Below are 15,164 nucleotides of genomic sequence, written 5' to 3' on the forward strand. Positions count from 1 at the left end.
ATACTGAAGGATGATGTACAGTATCACACGCAGAAACAAGAACCATCTGCATTCAGTGTTATGGACTTAAACAGGATTAGTCATTACAATTCAAAACCTAAAGCTTAGAAAGATAAAAGTAACACTGAAAAATGGCTGTTAAGATATTTCGGACTTTGCCTTGGGTTGAATCAAAGGATATTTAAAACTTTCTGACTTTCAACTAAAGTCAATGCCGAGGCAAAAAGATAAGTGTGGTATCTATGACCAAAAGGCCTAGAATTGTCTTACAACCATTCCTGGTATCAAAAGTATTTTTCTTCTTAACCAGGTAAAATTAAGGGTAATGTTCAGTGGACAAGGGCAAAGTTTAAAAGCAATGAAAAAAAACCTGTTTGGGGTATGGCAAAGATGGTCATAGGAGCTTTTTCTTTCCTTTGGGTAGCTTCATCTTTCCTGGCCTATAAACTAAAGAAAGAAAAACCTTTTTTGTTGAGAAGCTGATTAAATCTTTAAAAGTGCCGATAGAAACATAACACACACATTTTCAGCTAAGAATATTCCCCTGCGGAGTGTCTTGCAGAGTTTGTTGCCACAGGCGAACTTCCTGAAACTTCATCGATAGACAGGATATGATTGCTGCAGAGCAAAGAGGAATCAAGTACAGGTGCATACTGCAGGTTCAATGCTTTCTCCACATGCATAAGACCTCTGTGTGTTTGACTACAGGGAAAGTCAATGAAAGGCACCACCATTCTCCTTCACCATACGTCTGCATGACTAATTAAGTAAGCCAAGAAGGCTGGGGCACAACTCACGGTAAAAGATTAAGAAAGAAGACAAAAAGCCTCCTCTTCTGAGGGAGAAACCGTACTCTTGTTCAGTCTACCCACATTACCTTGCACTGTTATCCGATATAAAGAGACACACAATAGTGGTCAGTGTTGATGTGGTAACATACAGAGAAAGAGAGAAAGGACGGCAGTCTGTGAGAGAAGGGTGGGGTGAAGAGGCTGTCATTGAGCTAGTGAAGTGATTGTGCCCCAAACAATGCTGATTAAAAACTGATGAATCAAGTACCATCATCAGCCACACAAAGAGGGTGTCCATATTACATTTATTGATAATGAATAACATTAGGAGATGGTGTCAAGTTTATGTTATCCAAAAGTAAGAGCCTGAGTACTGAGTCTATCACTGTGTGCACTGTATTTTCATTTTTCTTCTATCCGTGCAATACTGTCAGAATTATATCTTTCCTCAGAGTGATGATGAAAACCTAGTTACTTCTAGCCTGACCCACCTTACATGGGTCTTCTAAAAGCTCACTGAAAAGCCACCACAATCCAAAAGAGTGCAGCAAGAGTGACAACAGGGACTGGGAAAAGATATCACTTTCTCCTATATTAGAAAGTATTTACTATCTTCCTGTCAAATTCAACATTGCTGTCCTACGAGGAGTTTGCATGTTTTCCGAGTGCCTGCAGGGGTTCTCTGCCTGTGCTCAGACTTTCCCCCATAGTCTATAGTAGACAATAGACTACTGACCTGTCCAGGGTTTACCTTGTCTCTCTCTCAGTCATAGCTGTGATAGGCTCCAGGCTGACATTGAATTGAAAATCAGAAGAAAATGGATGGATGATGGTTCAGGACTGCAGCAAGCATTAATCAACATGAAGGCTGGAAGGCCACATTTGAGCCTCCGTTTGGGAAAAAAATGTACTAAAAGTATATTTTCCTGTCAGATGCAAAATCTGTGTTGTGTAAGTTGTTGCAATAGAATTGACTTTAGTTTCCCAAAGCAATAAAAAGAGAGTTGGGAAATAAAGTGAAATGACAGTTAGTACTGTTGCTTCACAGCAAGAAGGTCCTTGGTTCAAATACAAGAAAAATTGAGAAGAAAAAAAAAGATGTGACATACCCAAAAGTTATGGGAGTTATGGGGGAATTCAGGATCATTTTCTGGGATTTAGGGCACATTTTCTAGTTCAGAACTCTTGGTGTAAGTTTCAAATCCATCTCCGAGACAACAAATAGATCATGTTAGGAGAAAGTGATGACATTTACTTTCTTGTTGCTCATCATAAGAAAGCTTTGTTCAATCTTAAATGAAAAGTAGATATAAATATCACACTAAGTAAAAGTAAATTGAGTAGTCTTGATGTTAAAAGTAAAGATAGTAATAAGATAACAATCTATCCAAAAATATTGTAAGAATAAATGTATTTCTTGGACCCAAGCTGTCAACACATTCATTTATGATCCACCAACATAAGCAATACAAACACACACATAAAGTAACTTGATCAAATAACACACAGTGCATTTGGATACGAGTCATGCAGTGTTCCTTCTTTGTACAAAATGATCAAAGCTTTGTTCAAACATCACGTCACAAAGGATAATTAGCAGTGAAAACAACAACTGCAGTCTTTCCCAAACATAAATGACTATGATGAATATGTCCATACAAAAAAATGATGTAAAGACTACAAAATCATGACACCTTCTGCTCTGTATAAAAAGAAAAAAGTATGATCTCTTTGCCTACCGAATGTATGTCTAGCTCAGATCCAACCAGTTTGATACTGCCCTGTGACTCTACATAGAGTATACAGCATGGCTAATGTATCTCCATACAGTGTGTTTGTTTGATTTTGCTTGTGTGTGGCACAACATTTTGTCCAGCTCATCAACATGCCTTTTTTGTCTCCATATTTGTTGTGCAATTCTGAAAAACAATTAACTAACTAGAAGATAATACAATTTTGAGCTAAAGCCACATTTACTTCCATCTGAGATATTTATGTGTTCTTTAATCCTGAATATGAATACTTTATTTCTAGGCATGTGTGTATACAAGAAAATGGGACAACATACATGATGTGCATGTACAGTAGATATGCATGTATATATATATATATATATATATATATATATATATCCATCCATTCGCTTCCACTTATCCTTTTCAGGGTCGCGGGGGGCGCTGGAGCCTATCCCAGCTGTCATAGGGCGAGAGGCAGGGTACACCCTGGACAGGTCGCCAGTCTGTCGCAGGGCCAACACACAGGGACAGACAAGCATTCACACTCACTTTCATTCGCACATTCACACCTAGTGACAATTTGATTATCCAATTAACCTATCCCCACAAGCTACATGTCTTTGGACGGTGGGAGGAAGCCAGTTCCCCTCAGAAGGTCTGCTAGAGGATGTTAATGCAGCACTACGGACAATACCTACAACCACGATTACCGACACTAACAAGCTGATCTACAATACGGCAGCAGTGATCAGTGAGATGCTTGGCTACAAGTTGAACAGCCACAAGGGGCAGTACCCTCCATGGAGAAGGAGGCTAGAGGGCAAGATCAAAGTAGCACGGAGGGAGGTTAGCCAACTAACGGAGTTGCAGAAAGGTGCGACAAAGAAGGTGCATAAGAAATACAGCAAGCTGTCCATACCTGAGGCCTTGAGAACAGCACCACCAAGGCTGGAGACGGAGCAATACTGGAAGAGCATATGGGAGAAGGACGCAACCCATAACGGCAATGCTCAGTGGCTAGTGGATCTGAGGGCAGACCATAGTGACCTCCCTGAACAGGGTCCAGTAACCATCACAGTGGCAGATATCCAAGAAAGGGTCTCCAGTATGAAGAGTTGGACAGCACCAGGGCCCGACATGGTTCACGCCTACTGGCTAAAGAAGCTGACTGCACTCCACGAGCGTCTGGCAGCACAAATGAACCAGCTGCTAGTTAACGAGGGACACCCGGAATGGCTAACCGAAGGTCGGACGGTCCTGATCCCCAAGGACCCCAAGAAGGGACCAGTCCCCTCCAACTACCGACCAATAACCTGCCTCAGTACTACATGGAAGCTCCTGTCAGGCATCATATCGGCTAAGATGAACAGGCAAATGGGTCAATACATGAGCGGGACACAGAAAGGAATTGGCAAGAATACCAGAGGCGCAAAACACCAGCTACTGGTAGACAGAACAGTCAGCCGAGACTGCAAGACCAGACTGACCAACCTGTGCACTGCCTGGATTGATTACAAGAAGGCCTATGACTCAATGCCCCACAGCTGGATACTGGAATGCCTAGAATTGTACAAGATCAACGGGACCCTAAAAGCCTTCATCAGGAACTCAATGGGGATGTGGCGTACAACACTAGAGGCCAACTCCAAGCCCATAGCACAAGTCACTATCAAGTGCGGGATCTACCAAGGAGATGCTCTGTCCCCACTACTGTTCTGCATAGGCCTGAACCCCCTCAGTGAGATCATTAACAAGACTACGGAACGGAGCAGTTGTCAGCCACCTCCTGTACATGGATGACATCAAGCTGTATGCCAAGAGTGAACGAGACATCGATTCACTGATCCACACTACCAGGATATACATCAATGACATTGGAATGTCGTTCGGGCTGGAGAAGTGTAGTCGGATGGTAACAAAGAGAGGGAAGGTAGTCAGAACTGAGGGGACTGAACTACCAGAAGGCAACATTGCAGACATTGCTGCCTGAGGTATTCACTGAGCACGCTGTCAGATGGGGCCATCTTCATGATGTATTCTTGGATGTTTGTTGTCTCATCCTGGATTGTGGTGCTGACACTCACCAGTCCCCGGCCCCCTTCCTTCCGCTTAGCGTACAGCCTCAGGGTGCTAGACTTGGGGTGAAACCCTCCATGCATGGTAAGGAGCTTTCTTGTCTTTATGTCAGTGGCTTCTATCTCCTCCTTTGGCCAGCCTATTAACTCAGCAGGGTACCTGATCACGGGCAGGGCGTACGTGTTGATGGCCCGGATCTTGTTCTTACCGTTCAACTGACTCCTCAGGACTTGCCTGACCCTCTGCAGGTACTTTGTGGTTGCAGCTTTCCTAGCGGCCTCTTCATGGTTCCCATTCGCCTGCGGGATCCCCAGGTACTTGTAACTGTCCTCTATGTCTGCAATGTTGCCTTCTGGTAGTTCAATCCCCTCATATATATATATATATATATATATATATATATATATGTATGTGTGTGTGTGTGTATATATACAGTGAATACCTCAGGCAGCAGAAACCCAAGAAAGAGGAGGGAGACGAGGAACCATCATGGAAGGACAGGCATCTGCACGGTATGTACCACCGGCAGATAGAGGAGGTGGCTGATATCCAGAAATCCTACCAGTGGCTGGACAAAGCTGGACTGAAAGATAGCACAGAGGCACTAATCATGGCAGCACAAGAACAAGCTCTAAGTACAAGATCCATAGAGGCTGGGGTCTATCACACCAGGGAAGACCCCAGGTGCAGGCTGTGTAAAGATGCCCCAGAGACAATCCAGCACATAACAGCAGGTTGCAAGATGCTAGCAGGCAAGGCATACATGGAATGCCATAACCAAGTGGCCGGCATAGTGTACAGGAACATCTGCACCGAGTATAACCTGGAAGTCCCGAGGTCAAAATGGGAAATGCCCCCAAGGGTGGTGGAGAATGACCGAGCTAAGATCCTGTGGGACTTCCAGATACAAACGGACAAAATGGTGGTGGCTAACCAACCGGACATAGTGGTGGTAGACAAACAGAAGACGACGGCCGTAGTGATCGATGTAGCGGTTCCGAATGACAGCAATATCAGGAAGAAGGAACACGAGAAGCTGGAGAAATACCAAGGGCTCAGAGAAGAGCTCGAGAGGATGTGGAGGGTGAAGGTAACGGTGGTCCCCGTGGTAATCGGAGCACTAGGTGCGGTAACTCCCAAGCTAGGCGAGTGGCTCCAGCAGATCCCGGGAATAACATCGGAGATCTCTGTCCAGAAGAGCGCAGTCCTGGGAACAGCTAAGATACTGCGCAGGACCCCCGGACCCGAGCTTGAAGGATAAACCGCCCGCAGGGGCGTGCTGGGTGTGTCTATATATATATATATATATATATATATATATATATATATATATATATAGACACATACATACATATACATATGCATACACATACATAAAACAGCTTCTTTTTGCTTAACAAATGAAATCATTATTTGAAAGCTGTATTTTGTATTTTTGCAAGGTGATAAATGTTCAAAACAATAAGAAATCAGAAAGCAAATAATTTTACACAGCACATACAAAACAGTTTTAGTTGTTCTCACCTCACAAAAAATAACAATACACATCAATCATGTTTAAAATTGCATTCAGTCATTCGAACTCAAGGGTGACAAATTGCTAGGACTAAGTGTGTCAGTTCTTTGTGTCCCAGTTCTGTGGAGGCTTCACTCTTTGCTAAGTTATAGCTGAAGGACAGAAATGAGTGGGAGGCTGCCCTGTCCATTGTTGCAAGTCATTATAAAACCACTCTCTTTTAGGATTTACGCTCCTTTCTTTTGTTGGGTTATCTTTATTGTGACGATAGACAGAGGGAGAGACTTAAAATAGACCATTTCAATCAAGTTGAGAAATTTAGCTTTCTAACATCAATGTGACTAAAATAACAAATAAGTAAGGCTAATCTGTATAAAATATACTTGGTGGCATGTACATATCCACTGACATGAAAGTGCCAAACGTCAGAAATGACATTAAAATGCATGTAATATTTTATAATGAAATCTTAGTAATTTGTGTGCACAAGCCTTAAGAAGTCAATTTTGGCAGTGCCAAGCCATCAGTAGTCAAGTGGAAATCAATAGATAACTCATCTGATGTTACATTGTTTTTTTTTCTTGCCAGTCAGAACAATCTCTGACACATTTGCACATGGTTATGGAAACCTTATCAGCTTTCTTCTACAAAAGCCTTCGAGTGTAAAAAAGCATTAGAACTCTTGGTCGTGGTGTGACACACACAGGCAGTTATACTCTCAACCAATGAATCACTACAGTAACAAGCGAGGAGGTCAGCACAGTCACGTAACATTACAAGTAAATAATGAATCACAACAATCATAACAATGGACTGAAATTAATGATCACTGTTTGACTTGAAAAGTTAACCCACCAGACTGTACAGATAAGATGAAATAAATAATCAAATTATAATTACTTTCAAACATAATTCTGTTTTAAAATTAAGCATAAAATAATTTTAAAACACACAATGATGACCTTTGGATAACAATTATGGTAGTGCCTACAGCTGGTTAATAATTATTTTATTTTATTCTAGTTTCAAACCAGCGAGCAACCAGACAAGACAACCAGATAACCAGCTAACTAATTGTGTGCTTGAGGCATATAAAATACTACCCACTGATGTTGGACCTCCACTTTGGCTCTTCCTCCAGCCCTCGTTTGTTGGTGATGACCTCTGTGACACTTTCTGCTCCTCCACTAGTGTCAGAAGAGCTATTTGGGAATCATTAGACAGCATGTGCACAGATTCTATAAGGATCAAGATCAGAGGAAAAAAATGTCCTCTACTTCACTTACTTTTAGAATAACAGTCAAGGTTACCAAAAGGGCATCTGTCAGTATGATGGTACTAAGATTCTAACTATGAAACATGTTCTTATTGAACCCAGACATATCCTCATCAAAGGGCTTTTAGGGAAACTTGGACTAAAATAAAGAATTCAAACTTACAATTTCTTTTTTTATGCGGTACCTCATTTTTTAAATAATATTAAATTATCATTGTAATCATTGATCATTTATGGTCAGTTTTGGACAAAAACATTGTAATACCCTGTCTGGGGCCTTTTTCATTTATCAATATGTAACCCATGGTTATTTTATTGCCAATTGTATTCCATTTTTATTCTAATTTGAAGTGTTACTGTTTTGTTAAGTTCTGAGTTTTCCCATGTACCGTGAATGCACCATAGCGCGTGCGTGGTGACTTTCTTTCACTGCATCCGCCTGCACGGAGCTAGATGCGCAAAGCTGTGTGGAGATTCAGTCTGTAACGTGTTGCGCTACGGAATTAATGTTTTCTTTGAAGAATATCCTGGTGAGTCTCATAGTTGCAGTTTAAGTTGTGATTCACAGTCCAGTTCTGAGCATAAAACCAGTCAGGATACTATGCTTGTCAGAAATGTGATATTTGTCTTAGAACCTGCTAATGATTGCTTAGCTGTGTTAGCCTGTGGAAAGTATGCTAGCGTACCCACATGTGCTCCCTGGGCTAAGGCGTTTATATGTGACGTTTTAGCTAACACACCACGGAGACACTTTTCATGCTTCATGATTTGCAGTGAAATGTATTTTTGCTGTTGATAAATTGTTATTGGCCAATAAGAACTGTATAGATGTGTGATGTGTGGGGAAAAAAGGGATAATATTAGAGGAAGACATGTTTTATTTTACAAGTGAAGTGATTGGACTGCACGTTGTGTGCAGACTGGTTTTTTATGTGGTAGAAATCTGCTGCAAGGACCAAGCGGTGCCATCTAAGGACTGGATGCCACTGGAGGTGCCTAGAAAGGACATTCTCAATCTGAAGGCCACCTGTTCCCTTGGAGGGTGGTAGGATACAACGATTTGCAATTTTTTTTTGGATTAACGTTTTTCTGAGATCTCAGGACGCTTTATGTTGTTACTTTTTTCCTTTTTTTTGGGTCAGATCTGATTCCACTTAACAAAAAGAAACTGGTGGAAAAAAAAGCAAACCAGTGACTAAAGACAATTAACACTTACTAAGAACACTGAATACTAAGTGCACTGAACTGAAATGGACAGCCTACCTAAACCATTTATGGACACTTTAAGTGATATATTGTACATTGTTGAGATTTGCATGTTTGAGATTATTTAAATGTTTTGTTCATGTCTATGTTTTGGACCATTTAAATGTGGAATACACTCAAATCACTTTTCTTCCTTTAAGTTGTTGTCAGTGTCTCATTCTGAGTGGAGGGATATTCCTTCTTTAAGTTGAGTTACCACTGCCAGTCTCCTTACGATCCTAACTGAACCCAATGAGTAGATTCTCAAATACTGTTTTTCCTTGACTTTGTATGACAGATTACTGCGGATTCGACTGATTTTGGACTACTCAGTTAAAAAGGGTGACAAATACATAAATTGACCCCTAGATTCAAATCAAGACAAGGCATTATCAAATACTACAGTAATAACGCAACAAATGGCCAAAAACAAATAAAAATCATTTTATTCCTGGAGGTAAAGATGGCAGTAACATTCGCAAACAGTTGGCAAAGAGAAAGGTCAGGGGGCTAGAACGATATTGGTGTATCACAGCTGAAAACCTTCAAAGTTGCAAAACTGCACACACTTTGTTAAATTGTTCTTCCAATTTGCATTCTAATTATCCAGCCTAAACAGTACAAATATCCTTTGGTCAGTGTAAAGTGGTAGCATGCCTGCACTCATTAAGACTTTCCTAGTGAGAGTAAAGGCGTTTTTCTGTGACAGAAACGGGCATTTTAGCTCTAAGCATACGTCACACTAGTCACGATTGCCATGTCCCAAACCCAAGTACCATTTTCTACCCAGTTTAACAGTCCTGCACTCACACTTTTCCTTATGTTCCAGGACTGAATAAGCTTCCATTTTTGTTAGCTCACTAAACACTCTCTCACACAAAAGCATCATAGTCAGGTTAATGGTTTTTAAGCACCGTGTGGCTTAATTAGGGCTTTTGGAAACCATTACACGCTATCCTCTCACAAGGTTTCTAGACTTGCTCATTACTTCACATGGAAATGTTCACAGAGGCAGCTTTAGTTAAGGAAGTGTTTGTGCTTGGGAATAATTGGATGTATACCATTTAACTGACATTTTTGCAGAGGGCCAGGGCATAGTACACTTAACTGTAAGCAGCAATCACATAAGTCAAATGACCTGCACTCTGAGGTCAAATATGCTTGCGGGCAGTGTACGGAGTAGATTGTCTAAGTTCTCGTGCTAAGGTGGATTGCCTCCATTTCTAAATCTTGCCAGATATATGTCTTTAACCTAGATCCCCAGCCTAATGGAAGAGTCTTGTGGAGCAGCCATAACAGGCAGCACAGAATCTCCACAGCTCTACATTAGCTTTCCCTCCCCCCACTGCAGTGGATAGACCCATAAACAAATCAATTTCTCTCAGCTTCTCAACTAAAAGCTGTTTCAGTTGCTTTATTATTGCATTTAATGGGACTCACACATCAACCAAGGTTAACAGTGAGCATCAAATCCACTCGCCTGCGTTTGTTTAGGTTCTATAACTTAGGGTTTGTGGGAAATTCTCCAAATCAATCTTTATAATACCATGTCATAAATTTGGCAAAAAAGTCTAAAATGCCTACTTAGCTTACTCAAGAAAACAAACTAGCCCCGGATTCAATGTTTTATATAAAAAACAAATCCCTTCGTTGTCCTCTCCCAAGGATAATCAGTGCTATGTTTAATTTGGAATCTCAATATAATTTCATTATTTATCAACTATTTATCATCATAAAAAAGCATGACAAAAAACCCCAAAACAATCTGGAACGTTATCAACAACTAACTTATCTCTTTCAACAAAATGTACATAAAAGAAAACATGGACATTTAAACTATTCCTCAGCAGCCAGAGAAAATATGCCAACAAAAGGGTCCCAGACTGCTTTTTTAGAAGATTTTTTCATAACAATACAACATAGATGTCTGTTGTTACTACAATAATTTTGCAGCAAGCGCTCTTGTAGTTACAGCACAGCACTGAACTGGCATGTTGGCACCAGCATTGGCAGTTTCCAATTAAAAGTAAGTACCATTGGTCTCCAGTCTAATTGCCAGCAAACGACATTGTGTATAAAAGATAGAGATCAAGAAACACTTGATCGCAGCACTTTCAGGTAGAAGCAGAACAGCACAAGAATAAATTACACAGTCACATTTAAGGATATATATACAAACACAAAGTTAGAACAATGGGTCCGAAAAGAACCCTACATTTCACTTGGAAGAATGCTGTTTGAGTCTTAACTACTGATATTATACAGTCATTTCTTATCACAATTGGTCCTTGTCCATAAGAATGAATGAAATAGCCAGATATATGATAACAATAATAATAGTAAAATGATTATTAATACTAATGCTAATAATAAAACTGAATTCTTTTTGTTTTTTGACATCAAATGTTTTGTCATTATGTGCTTTCTCTAAAATATGCCAGGGTTTCTCTGAGCTGTAACAGGTTCACTGGATTTCTAGACTAATTACTTTGAGCTGGGTTAGGGTTAGACACAGAGGTCACAGTCCTTAAATTAACCTATTTCTCAAATAAAGATGAGCATGCTACTGTTGTGGGGTCAGAGTCAAGTCAAAGCTGGACATTACTGAATGAAACACAGAAAATAAAAGAGTTCTAAAGGGAAGGTCCTGAGAGAGATGGAGAGGAATGGCTGCCTACACCAGAGTCATGATTCATTGAAAGAGCTCTACTGGAAATGAAAGCGAGTAAAAGAAGAAGTAAATACGAGGAGAAAAATAAGGCAGAAAGAAATTGAAAGCTAAGGGAATGAATGCCTATGAGAATGAATAAAGAGCTTTGTGGCATACCCTCAAGGGTTTAATTGCATTTCCAATTCAAGAGAAATATGGAAGACTGCACAAGATTTGTGAAATAAAAAGATGATTACAATTAATTTAATTTTACATGATAGACAGAGTTCTATCATGTCTTAACCCTTCAAGTTAATAATAATGTTTTTTGGGTTTTTTTAAAAAAAATTTAAACTTTATTCCCTATGTAATATATATATTTTACAATTCCCATCCTATGTTGCTGTGCACCTATAAATACAATTTCCATTACAGGTTGCATTTTTGATTCTGCATGCCAGCAGTGACCAGAGCCAGAATGCATTTGGGTTTTGCTTTTATAAGTTCATTCATCAGATTCTCTTTTTATTCTTTTTAGTTTAGTTGTCAAAGATTGAGGTCATCATGAACTCACATCCTTGTCTGTCCTTGTGAATGTGATATGTATTGAACATTTAAAAAAAAATGTTTTTACAGCCATTGTTAACATGTTTTTTTACAGTAATACTGTAATTTCTAGATTATATAGCAATGTATTCTGTATTTATTACAGAATGCAGTATAAACATAATGCAGTTACTTTGGTGGTTTGTCTATGTGTGGGACATAAAGATGAGCCACAGTCACACACAGTCATTTAAGAGCAGTATAGAGTCAATCTTTGACAAACAGTCAAACATTTCTTAGTGAAAATCGAATGGTATTTGTCCTAAACTGTTCCCTAACAAAAACACTATTCATATACTTATTTTCTGCTGGCTATCCTGATAGGGGTCACAAGGGAAATGAATCTAAGCAGGGATGCCCAGATCTCCTTCTCCCTGGCTACATCCTTAAGCTCTTATGGGAGGGTGGGGGCAGGGATACCAAACAGTATTCCCAAACAAGCCAAGATATGCAATCTCTCTAGCGTGTCCTGGGTCTCCTCCCAGTTGGACACCTCACCCAAACCCCCTTTACTGAAAGCTCATTGATGCGGCTTCTATCCACAGTCTTATTCTTTCAGTCACTTGCCACAGCTTGTGCAACCATTGCAATTTATCAAAGGAAACATGTGCACTGGCCAAAACATAAATAAGGAAACATGTTTATGTGGATTATCAAGAAGGTGGTAAAGAAAATAGATGGAAGAAAAAGGCTACCTCATCTGTTAGCCCAGTATGACAAATTTAAACCAGAACAATCTAAACAAAAATTGTAGCTCCTTTACAGTTGTATAAAATTTTAAAATATTTAAGTTTTTGAGTATTTCGGGTCAGTTTAGAAACATCTATTTTTTTTAATTGTTTTGGAAAAAAAGCAACATGCAAGCTCATGTAGCTCAGAACTGGCAGCAAAATACGTTCCTATAGGGACCCTCAGAGGGCCAGAGTCTGAAAGAGTGGATGGAGGGGGATCGACCTGATGGGATGCACTGTCAAGGGGCAAATCTATATTAAAATCAGACATTAATTATTGAACCTGTTCTATAAAGTGCTTAGTATTCCCAAGATTCCTCGACACAAAGTAAAGTAAGCCACTTTGAAGGCCTGCTACCACTGAATGTTTCATGCTCAATAAACTGTTTTTAAAAAAGTTTTTATGTATATATGCAGAAAGCATGGTGCAACAATAATTGTCTCCACATAGTTTCATGTACTGCTTTATTGTTTATTTCTGGTCTTGTCATGTTTATGATTTGGTGAACCAAGGATAGAGTTAAAGTACTCTGTTTTATGTTGTGTTTAGGTGCTGCAGGATTTCCAGCTTTTCTTTGGAGAACCTATTAAGAAGTGAACAGACTTTCTCAAGGCCAAATTCATTAAAGAAAACAATAACCTCACAGAAACGCTGACATTGGATTCCTTTATCCACTCTGCAGAAATGTGAAGATCACCCTTCAAGAAGCTATGAATGGTATAGTCAGGGTTCACAAAGTAAGTAGCCGCAACCTTTATATAATTATTTTGACATTAAGCCATCAAGTGGCAATCTAAATTACAGAAGGCTGAATTCAAAGACACCAGAAAATCAGAGTGAATATATGATGTAGCAGGCTAGTCCATTTTAACGAAAAATCATTGCAGCAATTAAAAATGGTACTGGTTTGTATGGCGCATGCTTGTTTGCATGCCTGACAACACTGGGGCATGCATACATGCTCTCCCATTTAAAATCCCTGGTAAAAAGTGAACTCTGTGTGAGTTTTGGTGAATTTTGTGAACTGGGAGCTGTGGTCTCCCAGGTCCCATATCATAAAGGAATCACCACCATGTAAGGAATCTTCACTGTAGGTGTAATGCATCAAACTTCATAATGCTCCTCAGCTGTCAGAGTTCAAGAATTTAACTCTTAACCCCGTGTCTTGGCTTTTAAGTGAGGTTTTACCATTTTGAACATGTCTGAGGAATTTCAAATTTTATACAAACATTTGAGTCAGCACAAAAGGAATTAATCAATTAATCAAGCACAGCATTCAAAACTAAAACACATTTTTCTCGTCAGGATTGCAAGTAACTAACTGTATTTGGCATTTTAGTTAAATAATGCTACTAATAATGTGTTTTTCAATTTATTCAGCTTTTTTGTAAAACTGAAAATCTAAAGATTTATAGATACCAATAATAGTAGTACTACTACTACTACTACTACTACTACTAATAATAATAATAATAATAATATCATTGTAATTAAAGAGCTTGCACACAGAAACATGATCATCATGAAAAATGATTTTGGTAATTGCCAACACTATTAATTTAGTAAAACTGTGGCAAACACTTCATCTAATAAATTTGTTTGGCATCATATATATATATTTGTGGACCACCATCATGCACGATATCGATGTAGGTCTCTGCCATAAAAGACCCAGAATGAAGGATCTCAGCACTAATCTTATCACCGTGTTGATTAAAATTAAACAAGATGCGCAAATGTTTAGTTCATGAATCCACTTTCAACTTTGTTAGAAATTTGGTTTGAAATCAAAAATCGTCACATGCCTTTGACCCTGGTAAGAAATTTCAGCAGATATGTGACCAGAATGTCTTTGGATCTAAGCATAGTATTCATAAGAATAGCATGATCTATGTTGTCCTAAGAAACTTGTTTCCAAAGATTAATTCTGCTCTGATGAATACTCACTTGGTGGCTGTCTTTCACAGTCAAGATATTAAAAAGTAATGACATCAATGCAGTCTTGAAGCATGATTTTAAAATTGTTAAGTGCACAGGAAGAGATGCACCTTTTGCTGATAAACCAGTACATAAGACAGCTGCACAAGTCACTGGGGATAATTTGCACCAGTGATGGGACTAACGGCGTTACAAGTAACGGCGTTAAAAGTAACGGCATTACTAACGGCATTACTAATGGTGTTACTTTTTTCAGTAACGAGTAATCTAACTAATTACTATTCCTATCGTTACAATGCCGTTACCGTTACTAACAAGAAAGTGCGGTGCGGTCGCGGTACTATTTTTCAACAAACAGACGGTTGAAGCTGTGTTCATCTTACCGCACCTGATATCAATTGCACGGAAGTAGATGTAAGTAATCTGGGCGCTACAGCTTTAAGCAGCTGCGTGCGTTCCCGTGGGCAGCAATCACTGTCTGTCAAGTGGTGTACACTTGAGAAGTGAAACGAAAAATCATACATGATTCCAAACATTTTTTACAAATAAATAACTGTAAAGTTGTGTGTGCGTAATTATTCAGCCCCCTTTGGTCTGA

At 39.4% G+C, this 15,164-nt stretch overlaps 1 long non-coding RNA gene across 1 annotated transcript; it reads left to right on the forward strand.

Moving 5' to 3' along the window:
• The first annotated feature begins 7,709 nt into the window (after window positions 1-7,709).
• On the forward strand, window positions 7,710-8,800 carry LOC148106431 (uncharacterized). The gene is made up of 2 exons (XR_015719395.1): window positions 7,710-7,925; window positions 8,315-8,800. It is a non-coding gene; the product is annotated as an uncharacterized LOC148106431 (long non-coding RNA).
• The last annotated feature ends 6,364 nt before the right edge of the window (window positions 8,801-15,164 follow it).

Source organism: Neolamprologus brichardi, chromosome 1 (genome assembly GCF_056152115.1).
Source record: "Neolamprologus brichardi isolate AB-2024 chromosome 1, ASM5615211v1, whole genome shotgun sequence".
NCBI classification, from domain to species: Eukaryota; Metazoa; Chordata; class Actinopteri; order Cichliformes; family Cichlidae; genus Neolamprologus; species Neolamprologus brichardi.